The sequence below is a fragment of the Zalophus californianus genome, chromosome 7 (assembly GCF_009762305.2).
Source record: "Zalophus californianus isolate mZalCal1 chromosome 7, mZalCal1.pri.v2, whole genome shotgun sequence".
Taxonomy (NCBI): Eukaryota; Metazoa; Chordata; class Mammalia; order Carnivora; family Otariidae; genus Zalophus; species Zalophus californianus.
The window spans coordinates 121,844,308-121,856,749 of record NC_045601.1 but is presented as its reverse complement, the minus strand read 5'-3'; the positions used below and the strand labels follow the sequence as shown (position 1 = coordinate 121,856,749).

At 36.8% G+C, this 12,442-nt stretch overlaps 1 protein-coding gene across 2 annotated transcripts in view; it reads left to right on the top strand.

The window, feature by feature from the left end:
• GMDS (GDP-mannose 4,6-dehydratase) overlaps window positions 1–12,442 on the top strand; it is a 652,731-nt gene that overhangs the window by 179,278 nt on the left and 461,011 nt on the right. The gene's annotated exons all lie outside the window — the stretch shown is intronic.

Genomic DNA, 12,442 nt, shown 5'->3' with positions numbered 1-12,442 from the left:
CTCTTTAGTTTTTCTTTCTGGAACAAATTGCAGTAAACCTGAGAAGCCCATCCCTAGGGCTCTAGCAATCTGCTTATTTCAAATTTCCATTTTTGTTGCTATATCCCAGTGTTCACTTGAGTGAGTGAAACCTGAAGCCAGGAATGATACAAGTTCTATTTAGACACTTATTCAATCAGAATAGTGGAGCTGAGAAATAAAAGCAAATAACTCTAAGTTAAAAGAGTCCCCTGCCATCCTGCCAAAAAAAGTCCGAAGAATCTATCAGTTTTTTGTTGTTTGTTTTTTTGTTTTTGCTGTTTAATGAACGAATTCAGCAGTGTTATTTCAGAAATACTTAAGGTGATTTGTATTCCTCCATATCCGCAACTTTAGAAGGAATGGAATCTATATGCCTGTTTTATATCTCTGCTAGTTTAAGGGAGAAACTATAAACTAAATAAAATGAAACCAGGTGTGGAATATAGTGAGAGAAATATAGTGGTTAACCCAGTCTTATAATATTAAATTTAAAAATAGTATATAAATCCTCATAATTTACACTTTTCTCTAAAATGTTATCCTTGAAGGATAGCTACATATCAATAAAGATACTTCTTATCTGTGCTGTCTTGGAAAAAAATTTTTCCCCTTTCTTAATCTGTGATGATTCTGTTCAGTATCCAGTGTTAACCTTTGGGCTGTGAAAGTTATCAGGGTCTTTCAGTTAGAGCAGAGCTGTTTTTCTAAATGATTATGAATATCTTTTCTCATTTTATAGGGTATCTTATGCATACTATGCCAGGAGAGATTACCACCTCTTTTCTGTAGAGAAGTAGTCACTCTATTACTCCAGGTGTAAAGACTATTTATCCCTAACTGGAGCAATCAGTCCATCTTCCACATTATAATTTATCTAGTCACTTCTTGGTCTTCTTGATCAACGTGAGAGTATCTTCCAGGCAAAATTTGAATGTTTTGGTATGAATGCTCTGTTATTCAATTTCCTTTAGATTAAGAACTTTCCTTTGTGATTATAGATAGTTTACTACCCCTGGAGCTATAAACTGGCATGGTGGGAAAGATGTAGGAAATTTTATGAAGATTTATTTATAGAAGGTCTCCCCTGTCACTTTAGTGTTAAATGAACCAATCTTCTTCTTTTTCCAAAAAGTTTTTGTAATTCAAAAAGTCTGTTGTACTTATCTTACTTGAAGTGAGCCTATTACTGTCTGGGTATCATTCTAGGCTGGTTGCACTGTAAGTGTAGAAAGCTTAGGAAATTGAGTCATTTCATTCAAGTTGCTGTGTATGTGACGTTTGTCTGTTTTTATTGTGTTTTGCCTCCTTCTCCTGAAGGCCAGCTAATTGGCAGAAATGGTGCTTAATTGAATATGAATTTTGACTTGTAAGATCATTTAGCCCTCCAACAAATATTTGCATGTGTGGTGGAATGGAAGACACAAAGATGTATAAAACCCACTTCTGTTGTGGAGGTTCTGAACTGGTATAGGGATGATTTGTGGCAAGTGAGGCTGGCGCTAATATCTATGGGTCTTTAGAGAAGGGTGAGAGAGAACTTCAGTCTGAGGGCATTATGATGGTGTCAGGGAGGAGGTTTATGGAAGAAATTTGCAGACATAGTCACTGGGAACTGCTAGTTGAAATGGAGGTAGTGATGTAAGGCCCAGAGTCAGAAGTGAGAAAACTTTGGGTATGTCTGTAACATGATGAGCATTCTAGATTAGCTGAACAAAAAAATTGTTGAAAAGAAATGTGACGTAAGGCTGTGTAGGAAGTTGGGCTACCTTTGGGCAGCCTCTGCATATTTTTGACTATGGGGAAAACAGATTGAGAGATGAGTTTTACAGGTAAGTCTAGTGGTAGGGCTCAGAAGACATATAGGAAACTGTTGGAAGTTGGTGGGAATGGGGTGGATGACATGGGATGCCTGGTAGGGTTGACCTCTCTGCTGATAAGATATGGGAGCCAGGGAAGAGGAGAAGCAATGCAGTGCCCAGGGGACCAGATGACTAATGGTACCAATAGTAGAAGCAGGCATTCCTGGAGGGACTGTTGGAGTCAGGCAGGGTAAATGAAAAATTCCCTCTTAGATATATTCTACTGGCAGTACTTGAAGTACATTCAGGTGAAGTAGGTCATAAGGTAGTTTAAAATATGTTGTGAGGTTTCGGAGAGATTTGGGGTACAGAGATGTAAAGTCCGCTCTGGGAATTCTTGAGATAGCAAGGAGGCAGATAGAGAAAGAGGAGTAGAGGACTGAAGCTTGAACCTACAGGACATGAGTGCATTTAGAATGGGAGGAGGAAGAGTAGTCACTGATGACAGGAAAGTAGGAGAGGGACAGCCAGGAGAGTGGAATTGTGTCACGGAAGTAAAAAGTCAGGCCATTTTAAGCAGGAGGGAATATCAGCAGTGCTAGATACTTCTAAAAAGAGCGTTTTAGCATATGATAGAGGAGTTCGCCAGGGCACAGAGGGTTTAGAAGTTGAGGGGTTAATGAGGGAAATGCAAACTGAGTGGATTCTTTTCTAGAAATTTCCTGGTGTAAGAAGGAAGAAAGAATATGATAGATAAGGCTCACTTTAGCATCAGCTGCAGGTTGCAGGGCCCTTCCCCAGAATTTCTGATTCATTAGGTCTAGAATAGGGTGAGAACTTCCATTTTAGGACATGTTCAGGTAATGCTGACTCTGGTCTGGGAATTTCACTTTGAGAACCATTGCTTTAATGTTTCAAGTCCCTTGGCTTATCCATATTTAATATGCATTCTTTTTAGGCCTTTTTTTTTAATGTATCAACTTTTGAATTTGATATAAAATTATCCTGCTCCTTGCCAGTTAGTGACCTTGTGAACTTTTAAAGCCTAAAACTATACCTGTTATCAGGAGTGATGAGAATGGAAAGAGTCTAAGGAGAATCTGATATATGTTTATACCAAAATTCTTCACATTCACAAATCTTTTTCTGTGTAGTCCATGAGAAATACTAGTATTTTAGAGGAATAGTATGAGTACAAACCACTGATAAAATGTTCCTTAAAAATCCATGTTCCATGTCACTATTTCTGCTGTGATCTAGTGTCAGATATAGAAAGAGTGGGTGTGGGGCAGGGGCTGGAGTGATGGCAGCTGGGGATGACAGACTGCCATGTTGCTAGGGGGATGTTGCTCTGTTTCCTGACCACTCCAAGGCTCTGTATTGGGCTTTAGTTGTCTCCCTGTTCTCTTAGCAGCTTGCTAGGGGATTAGGTTGGAAAACACATACAGGCATACATATATATATATATATATATATAAATAATTGGTTTCTTAGTGTTAATCAGCTTTGTAGGATTTATTGTATTCTTAGACAGTAGTTCTTAAACAAAAGTTCTTTCTGACAGTGGAATACTTACAGTAAGGTTAATTAAAATACATTTTTATTATTTGGTTTGGAGCTTTTTTGAAGGAAGTTTCTAATATTAGCACATTTTATATTTAATTTTGAATCCGTGACTTCTAGACTGGGCGTTGTTTATGTTGGCTTCTCTTTGTGCAGGATAAAGTCTTCTATCACTCTCACTTCCAGTTAATTTGCTGTGGGCTATGGTATGCTAAAAGTAAGGAAAATAAAATAATAGGAAGTTGGTCTGGTTTCCTGTAGGAAACCAATGAAGATGAAATTGGTTCTTGGAATAAACCCACAGCAGTCTGGGAAATACTGACTGAAGACATTTTTCTGAATCATAAACAGAAAAATTATGACTCATGAAGTGTGGGTCATTGAGAGGCTGATTTGATCTTATGTGGGAGAAAGTGAGAGATGACGGAAATGTACTAGTTATTAAAAGTAGTTAAACCTAGCATGATGACATCATCCAAGTAGGAACAAATTATCCAACATTTAGTCCTGCCCATTTTGATGGGGAAAATGTTTCAAGAGCCTGCTTTATTGTTCTTTTTTTTTTTAACTGTGTAAATAATAGTTTTTCAGTAATTTCTGTCTTCAGCTTCTTATCTGTTCTGTGTTCATTACTGTCATGATTTTGGATTTTTCCACCATTCCTCAAGCTTCTTTGGTAATCTCATGTCATTCTTGAAACCATAGTGTTGGACGAAATCTTTCTACAGTAAATCTAGTCCAGCATTACTCCCTTTTGTCTCACAGTGTTATGTTGGAATTGCCTTTATTTTTTTTTCCCAAAGAAATGAAAATTATGCAGTCTTGGAATGTTACAGCTAAAAGGAACTTCAGAAATGACTTCATATGATTTTCATTTTATAAATGAAATTATCTACTCAAAGTCACCCACCCAATCGCTGGCCAATCCAAGATTGGAACTCAGATGTTTGTATTCTATAATTTATTTGAAAGACCATTCAAGAGAATGATTGCAATTGTAATGTAAAATAGTTCTCACCTTAAATTTTTCTTTCCCCACATACCTAAGTTTCTTCTTAAGCTTATTTTTTTTTCCTTGTGTCATCAGTGGAGATAGAAAGTTGTTTTCTCTTTTCAGTTTTGAGAAGGATTTTCAGTGTTGAAGACCATTTATTAAGTCTTTTTTTTATTTAAGAAAATTCTTTATCTTTAATTCTATCTTATTCTTTAATTTTGTCTTATTCAAATTGAATAACTCCATACTTTTCATTAATTTCTAACCCTTTAATGACCTTTATTATTTTCCTTTTCAATTCTCTGTAAGCTATTTGTTTAATTTTGTTTCATGACAGCTGGGAGACCTGAGTGCCTAGAAGGTAAACTGGGGCAGGGCTGAGTGAGTGGGAGCAGGAGTGGGAGTGGAATTTCCTTGTCTGGTTGTGTGGACCAGTTAGCAGATTGTGGACATGGAAGCACAAAAGGGCTGAATCTAAATTGTCCTTATTGTGGACTTCTAGCCCAGGAAGTTAGGCAAGAAGCAGAGTTGATTGTGAACCAAGTGGCTAGTGTAGTGGCCAGGCACCAAGTTAGAATCAGGGAGAGATGAGAGAAAAACCAGGCCTGGCAATGAAGCTGGGAATTAAAAAAAGGCACAGGAATTAGACAAGTGGCCCCTGGGAAGGGGACTGAGCAATTTAATTACCCGAGGTAAAGACTGTCATCTCCAGTGGCTTTTTCCTGGCTGGTCCTAGGAGTTGAAATTTATAGCTGGAGAGCTGACCCCCATATTTATCTCCAGGAAGCCTAAACCTCTTGTGGCTTCTCTCACTGAGGGAGGGGGACAGGTGACTAAATGCATTGGAGAATTGCATTATGATAGGAAAGGGCGGGTGCCTAGGTTGAACATCTGGTTACTGCCTGACTAACCCAGTTATAGAACAAAATAAAATTGCAGCAGTGTGGCCTTTTGCCGTGTAATCATAGCAAGGGTAAGAGGTGGCCTATTAAAAACCCAGAGCAAATGGCAGAGAGCACTGTTCTTCTGTGTCCTTGATCATTCATTCCTTTTTTGGCGGGGAGGGGATCCTGAGGAGGCTGACAAGGAGGTGTGAGTAGAGCAGGAAAATGAGGAGTAAGCAGGGGGGCATAACTATTGCTGTTAGGAAGGGAACAGTGAGAACATCCTTAATTGTGGGTGAGGGTAGAGCTCCATGTCCCACATAACTGCATGTTAGATTTCATTAAATCAAATTGTGTGGACTACAGATATTCAGCGCCTCTTCCGGTTGCTGCCTTTTATCAGGCCCAATGCCAGCACGATGATGCAGGACGAGGCTCACAGATGCAAACCATTGTTAGTGTTAGAACGAGTATCCCCATCCCCCAACCCCACTTTTTGAAAGATCCCATTCTACCACTCTGCTTTTATGAAAGACCTGTATTAGTACCTGTTACCACTAATCAAAAGAAATCTGAAGAAAATTTTCACTTTTATGAAAATAGGTGAATATCGGGGCACCTGGGTAGCTCAGTCATTAAGTGTCTGCCTTCAGCTCAGGTCATGATCCCAGGGTCCTGGGATCAAGCCCCACATTGGGCTCCCTGCTCCATGGGAGGCCTGCTTCTCCCTCTACCACTCCCCCTGTTTGTGTTCCCTCTCTCGCTATGTCTCTCTCTGTCAAATAAATAAAATCTTAAAAAAAAAAAATAGGTGAATAGCAAAAATAGTGTTCAGCGCTTGTTTTGCAGTGAAGCAGCATGCACCCTGAGCAGGGAGAGTGGTCGCATCATGCTTCTTCCCCAGGAACTACATTCAGTAGCTCAGCATCATAGCTTCGAAAAGTGATTGTGAGCATCTGTGCTTTATCTCGACTTTTGTGCATCTGTTAAGCAGGATGTGTCCTAAGGAATCAGGGAAGCCTAAGAGAAGTTATTTTTTGGGTCTGGGAATGCTCAAAACTATTCCATATAAATTAATGGGAATTGTTTCTTTGCTTTATGCCATTTTGGCTTATGAAAGTTTTCCTAGATGGTCTACTTTTGGATAGTGGGGGAAACCTGTAGATGACTGTCATGGGGCAGAAAGGAGCGAGGTTTTCATGAGACACTGTGATATAGGAAAGGGTTCTCAAATCAGGGGTGCAGATAGAATTCCCAGGACACATTCTAAAACTTTAGATCCAGGCCTACCCTAGACCCTGGGCCTTAGTGTTTTCTCTGGCTTCAGACTGTGGCCATGGTATGTGTTAGATATGTGACTTTGGCAGAGTGCTCAGCATTTTTAAGCCTCCATTTACTCATCTATAAAATGAGCACCTACCTTAGGTTGTGGATCCTTATGACATGCTTCTACCTATGGGCCTTCGCACTTGCTTTGGATTGTGATAGTCTTTCCTAGATACCTACCTACTCATTCCCTTAACTACTCTCAGCCTTTACTCAAATGTCAGCTTCTCAGCAAGGCCCTCCTGACCATGCTGTTTACAGTAGTAACTTCTGGGAATGGTGGCACAGTCCATCCTGAGGGGGAAGGCTACCAAATAAATGTGGTAGGAACAAGGGAGAGGGGCCAGGAAAGGCAAAGTGGCTATTCTGCTTCCCTACCTCCAATCCCAGTGTGCTATCATAATTTAGGCTAACATGAGGCAAACTATTCAAAGAAATGAGCCCACTAAGGTAACACAGGGAATCTACATACCATTCATTGTTTCACCTGCTTGTGATAGAGGCCTGCCCTTTGCCACACTGGCTGTTTGAAATTTTATGTAAGAATGTTTTCCTCACTCAGATGCCTGTAGTTCCTGCCACTGAAATGTTAGCTTGTTATGCCATATTATAAAGGAGAAAGTGATGTTTTGGGCCCTTTGATTTTTATGAAATGGGCCATAGTATTTTGAGGTGGAAGAGATCTTGGCACTGAGCCAGCTCAAGCCCTTATTTTACAAAACGCAGCTTGGGACTTCCATTTGATGAGCGTCAGAGCCAACTGTCTAGGGTGGAACTCAGAGCTGACGCCACTTGGTTTTCTTGTCACACAGCTAATCTAAGAAGACTGAGGTGGGGAAAGTGTCTCTGAAATACCAGGGGAAGAGAACATAAGACTCTGATGTTTGAAGTTTCACCTTTCTTCTTATTCCCACCACTTATTACAACGAAACAAAGTTTTGATGCAATAGGTTTGAGTTAAAAGCATTGTTTCTTCCTTGATGGAGGAAACTGGTTGTAATTAATACCATATGAGTAGTGTTTGCATAGCAAAGAAGATCCCTAAATACAACAATGCGAGGTGAAATGTTAGCACATAAGTAATACTAAAATAAAATTAGTATAGAAGGAAAATAGAAATCTACAGTACTAAGTCATCAGAAATAATTACGATCTTTTTGGCTAGGATAGTTCAATAAAAATTTTTATATTGAGTGCCTATACTATGCTGGTGTGTAAGTTTCCCTAAAAGCTATAGGAAGCTAATAATATTTGCTGCTTATAGAAGCAGAAGAATCAATAGTTTGATAACCAAAATGAATGATTCTTTCCTATTTGGGTACTTTTTAAAAAAATAAATTGCCAACTCAGTTATTTGACTATTAGATTATCAATTAATCTGTTTTTTAAGATTTAAAAGTAAATGTTTCCTTTTAAATATTGCTAATTTATTTTTGTTCATATACTCGTATACACAAATTATAACTCCTTGTTTGGCCTCTGAAGAGAACTTCTTTTGTTAGCAGATAAATAAATTGATATAGGCTTATGTATTTTATGAGGCTTAAAATTAGTCTTATATTTTCATATGTAATTCTTTTTTTATATGTAATTCTTGTGTGTGCTCAGAGCAGCATAAAATCACCCTAGTTGTTAGCAAGTTATTAATATTGAAATTATGAAGGTAGCTAATGGGTGGAAGGCTTTACTTCGTAAACAGCAGTGAGTGCAACTTTGAGAATCTGAGTATTAATAAGGTGTGTTTGCAATTAGATCTAATATCCATGCATACTACAGTGTGTCTGTTTCTGGAAAAATTAGCTCTCTTACAAGTGAAGTGAGCCAGATGAATAGAGCAACTACTGGTTGCTTTTACTCTCCGTAGACAGATAGCTTGGGTGATTATAAACCTCTATGGTCAAGTAAAGTTGCAGTTTTGCTTGTTTTTTTTCTCTAAGCCTCCATTTCTTTCTGATTGATTCAGGGTTCATCACCTGTGTGGGCACAGTCCCCATGATTTTTAATAAATTTGGTAACAACTTTAGTTTGTTACAAGGAAATTATAGTACAAAACCTTTTCATTTTATAATTTAACGTTTATGCTTACAATGCATCAACTCCACTAATGTAAATATCGCTCATCAGTTCCTATGGTTCTTAGGAAGAAGTTTAGCATTTTTTTAATCTTACATTCATGAGGGTAGAGCAGGACTTTATAATGCTTGTGGGTCCCTGTATGTCATCTGGCTCAAATTCTTCTTGGAAGCCTGTTACGGATTTGAGCAATTGAATTCAAATCTAAAACCACTTAAAAAGTCCTTTATAGTCCATTAAGAATTTATATGAGAGAGAACACTCTATGAAAGTTCTCCTCTCCCTGTTCAAACAGATTGTTCTGTTTTATTAGATCTAGGTGGTATTGTAATTTTGATAACAGCTAATAACGTTTGGAATTTTGCTTATAATTAGTGGACCACACAAAGGTATGTTTGTTGGGTTTTGCACTCTTAATCCACTTACTATTAAATAAAATCTTAAGTATTCTTTTAGTTTTGCAACAATTAAGCCAAAATTAATGCAAATAGCTAAATCTTAATATCAATTTCTACATGTATTTATAAACACAAATAGTAAACATTGTAGGTTTTATGAGTGAAACATTTTGTTTTGGATTTTTAATGATGAAAACTTTTTGGATTCCCAATTAGATTGGAATATGTAATTTGTATAAATTAAGATGTAGACATAGATTATGCTTTGTTTAATATCACAGTTAGATGTATCTGTAGTCACCCCTCCAAAAAAAAAAAAAAACCCACAAAACACTTGTGTGTAAATTTAAGAATTTAAACTTAACTGCTCTTTTAAACACCTCATATGGCTTGGTATCAAATATGATTCCTACTATATTCTTTTAATACAAGTGGAGTTTATAAAATTCTCTTTGTTAAAGATAGATCCTTAAAATTGGTATAATAAAATAAAATGAAACTTTTGTATTTCAATAAGTTGAATGCATAAAATCTCTTTTGTAATTTCTACTTAAGTTATTAAGTATTAGATACCAGTGCCAAAGAGAAATAAATTCTAAGAAAATAGCCATAATTTAGTTTTTTGAAAAACGTCTAACATGAAAGATTAGTAGACTTCATTATGTTACCTTCTTTAGTAACATTCACACAATATGTACATTATTTATGGATGTTATTAAAAAATCATCCATGATGAGCTTAAATTTGCTTTATTTACAGGTAAATATGCACAAAGGCTTGGTTTGGCTTGCTAAACTCTGTTAAGTTTGTCATTAGAATAACTTAGACCAAAAATTCTTCAAAAAATGTTGAATTTTAAATGATGAGCTCAACTTCTCTATGATTCTAGTGTTGATGATTACAATAAAATGTGTTGATGATTAAAATGAAGTGTTCTCCAGATGACAAATATTGTGTCGATAGCAGTTATGCAGTTATTGTAAATGGCAGACTGGCTGAGGCGAGGCAGTCAGGGTCAACTTTTCATTCTGTATAGTAAAATCAGGGTAAAACCTTTTCCTGAGTCTCCTTTCTACTCCCACCCCCATATGCTTACATATCTGTACCAGTTTGTTTTTTTTTTTAACAGTAAAATGTCTTTTAGAAATCAATAGTATTGACAAACATTTAAGGAACATTGTTTAGGACTATTAACACGTATCATTAGTCCTGATTGGAAATATCAATTTTTACCTTAACTGTGTGGGTTGTTAAATGATTTAGTAGAGGAAAGTTTTGCTTGTTTGTTTGTTTTGCTTATGTTTCCCGTATGGCTCACACTGGAGTGATTTCGTTTGTTTTTTTGAACTGACATTTGTCAGGACAATTCAGAACCAATATAGGCACTACTGAGGGGGAGGTTGAGAGGCTCTTCAGTGTTCTGATGTATTTCTCTGTCTTCTCTAGAAAAGAATATTTGAGTGTGGTTAATTATTAGATCACAGTATTTGAGTTATTGGTAGTTTAAATAATTTGAATAAATACTTTTTTATCTGGTCGCTTCATACATTTGCTTCATATTAAATATTGTGAAATTGTTTTGGCTAAATGATCTTTTTCATTATATTTGGCAATATTATTTAGATTACACTTTTGCAAAAATTAATTCATTTTATTGTAATTATTTAAGTGACTCAAAACTTCACCTTTTCTTGTCACTGTTTCTTTTCCAAACCTAACTCTGTAGAAGTTGCCATATTAGCTAAAATTTATCAACAGCAATAATGAAAAAGACTATTGGCTTTGGTTTATGTTAAATAATGCATCCTCACTTACTCTTTCAGTGTTAGAAAGTTGTTTATAGAAATTCCTGGTAAGCTTCGGCATTTTTGTGGGGAAGCAAATTATTCCTGACGCTTCACTTGTCATCTCTCTAGATTGGAGCCCTGATTCTTTTTGGAACAGGAGGTTTCTGGTGCATGGAAGAGTGTTGTGCTCTTTTCTACACATAGATGGCAGCAAAGTGTTACAGACAGCGGAAGTCAACCTTGTTCTTATAATGAAAGATGAATGACAGTATAAACTGACTTATATCAAGTAGCTGCCTATGTCCTGTAGTTACACATAAAATAAGAAAGAAAGCCACTATTGATAACACAAGAATATAGGAGAATGAAGAAGGCTATGAGAAGTTATAATACACTGAATTTCTGGACAAATCCCAGGTGGGAAGGCTTAATCTTTTAAGGTATGTCATCCACTCCTGTAAGATGATAGAAATCAGCTAAGATAATATGCATGTCAAAATAAAGAGACTGCTAAGGGCTGAGGGGCGGTAGGGAAAGAGGGAAGTAAAAGAGAAACCATACACAAGTTGCAGCGGCAAGTAATGGCCTGCTGCCTGAGGGTACTGTAGAGTTTGGCCTGCATGTCTCCTTCTTAGTTAAGCAAGTTACAAAGAGGAAATGTCAGTCCACGAATCAGACAAACATTCCATGGGAACATTTGCTCAAATGTCAGCATTTTAGAAAATAGAACTGCAGTCTGTTATGGTCTGGTCCCCATGCTGGATTTGCTATTAAACACACAAGTGCAAATATATATTTCTTCAGAATGCGTTTGCAATTAAGTCATTTTATGTCTTAATTAGCATTCCTAAATAATGACATAATCACTATAAAAGATGACAGTCATCATTATAATTAATATTTAATATGTGTCTGTTGCTGAGGACCTTTCTGTGGCTTCCCACAAATTTCCAAGGTAATTTTCAAGTTGTAGAATTGAATTTGGTAAAATCACAGACATGAGGATCTAATGAAGTAAAATCGTATTTATTAGAAACCTGAGATATGGAGGCAAGTTATAAAAAAGCAATTTGTAACATGTCCTGAACTATCGAATCATGTCAGTATCTTACTAGTTATAAACATAATAAGGGCTCCTTAATACCTTTAATGTAATGGTAATGTTGTTCAAGAAAACATTTCCGTACCCTTTAGTTTTTTTCTGATCTACTCTCATGCGATTTAGTACCACAGACTAATCTCTGTGTCACAAAATTGATTCCAAAGGTGTGTATAACAACTTGCTCAAATGCAGTGTCTGGCAAGTCTCTCTTGTGACAGCAACTTATTTCTCACATAATTATTTTTTTAGTAAATTTGATATCTTAACAACCCTTCCCCTTATTTCTGGGTTCAAAAAATAACACTTAATATAATTTATTTCTCATACTTAATAAAGGCTTACTTGAGAGTATATTGCCATTCACTCTCTAGCTGCTTCAAGCAAACGAGGTTAGAAGGGAATGTGGTTTGCCAGGGTGTGCGGTGGTTTCCAGCCCCATTTGCTGTGCACTGTAATGGGACTCAATGTTGTTTTAATGAAGCATAAAACATATTC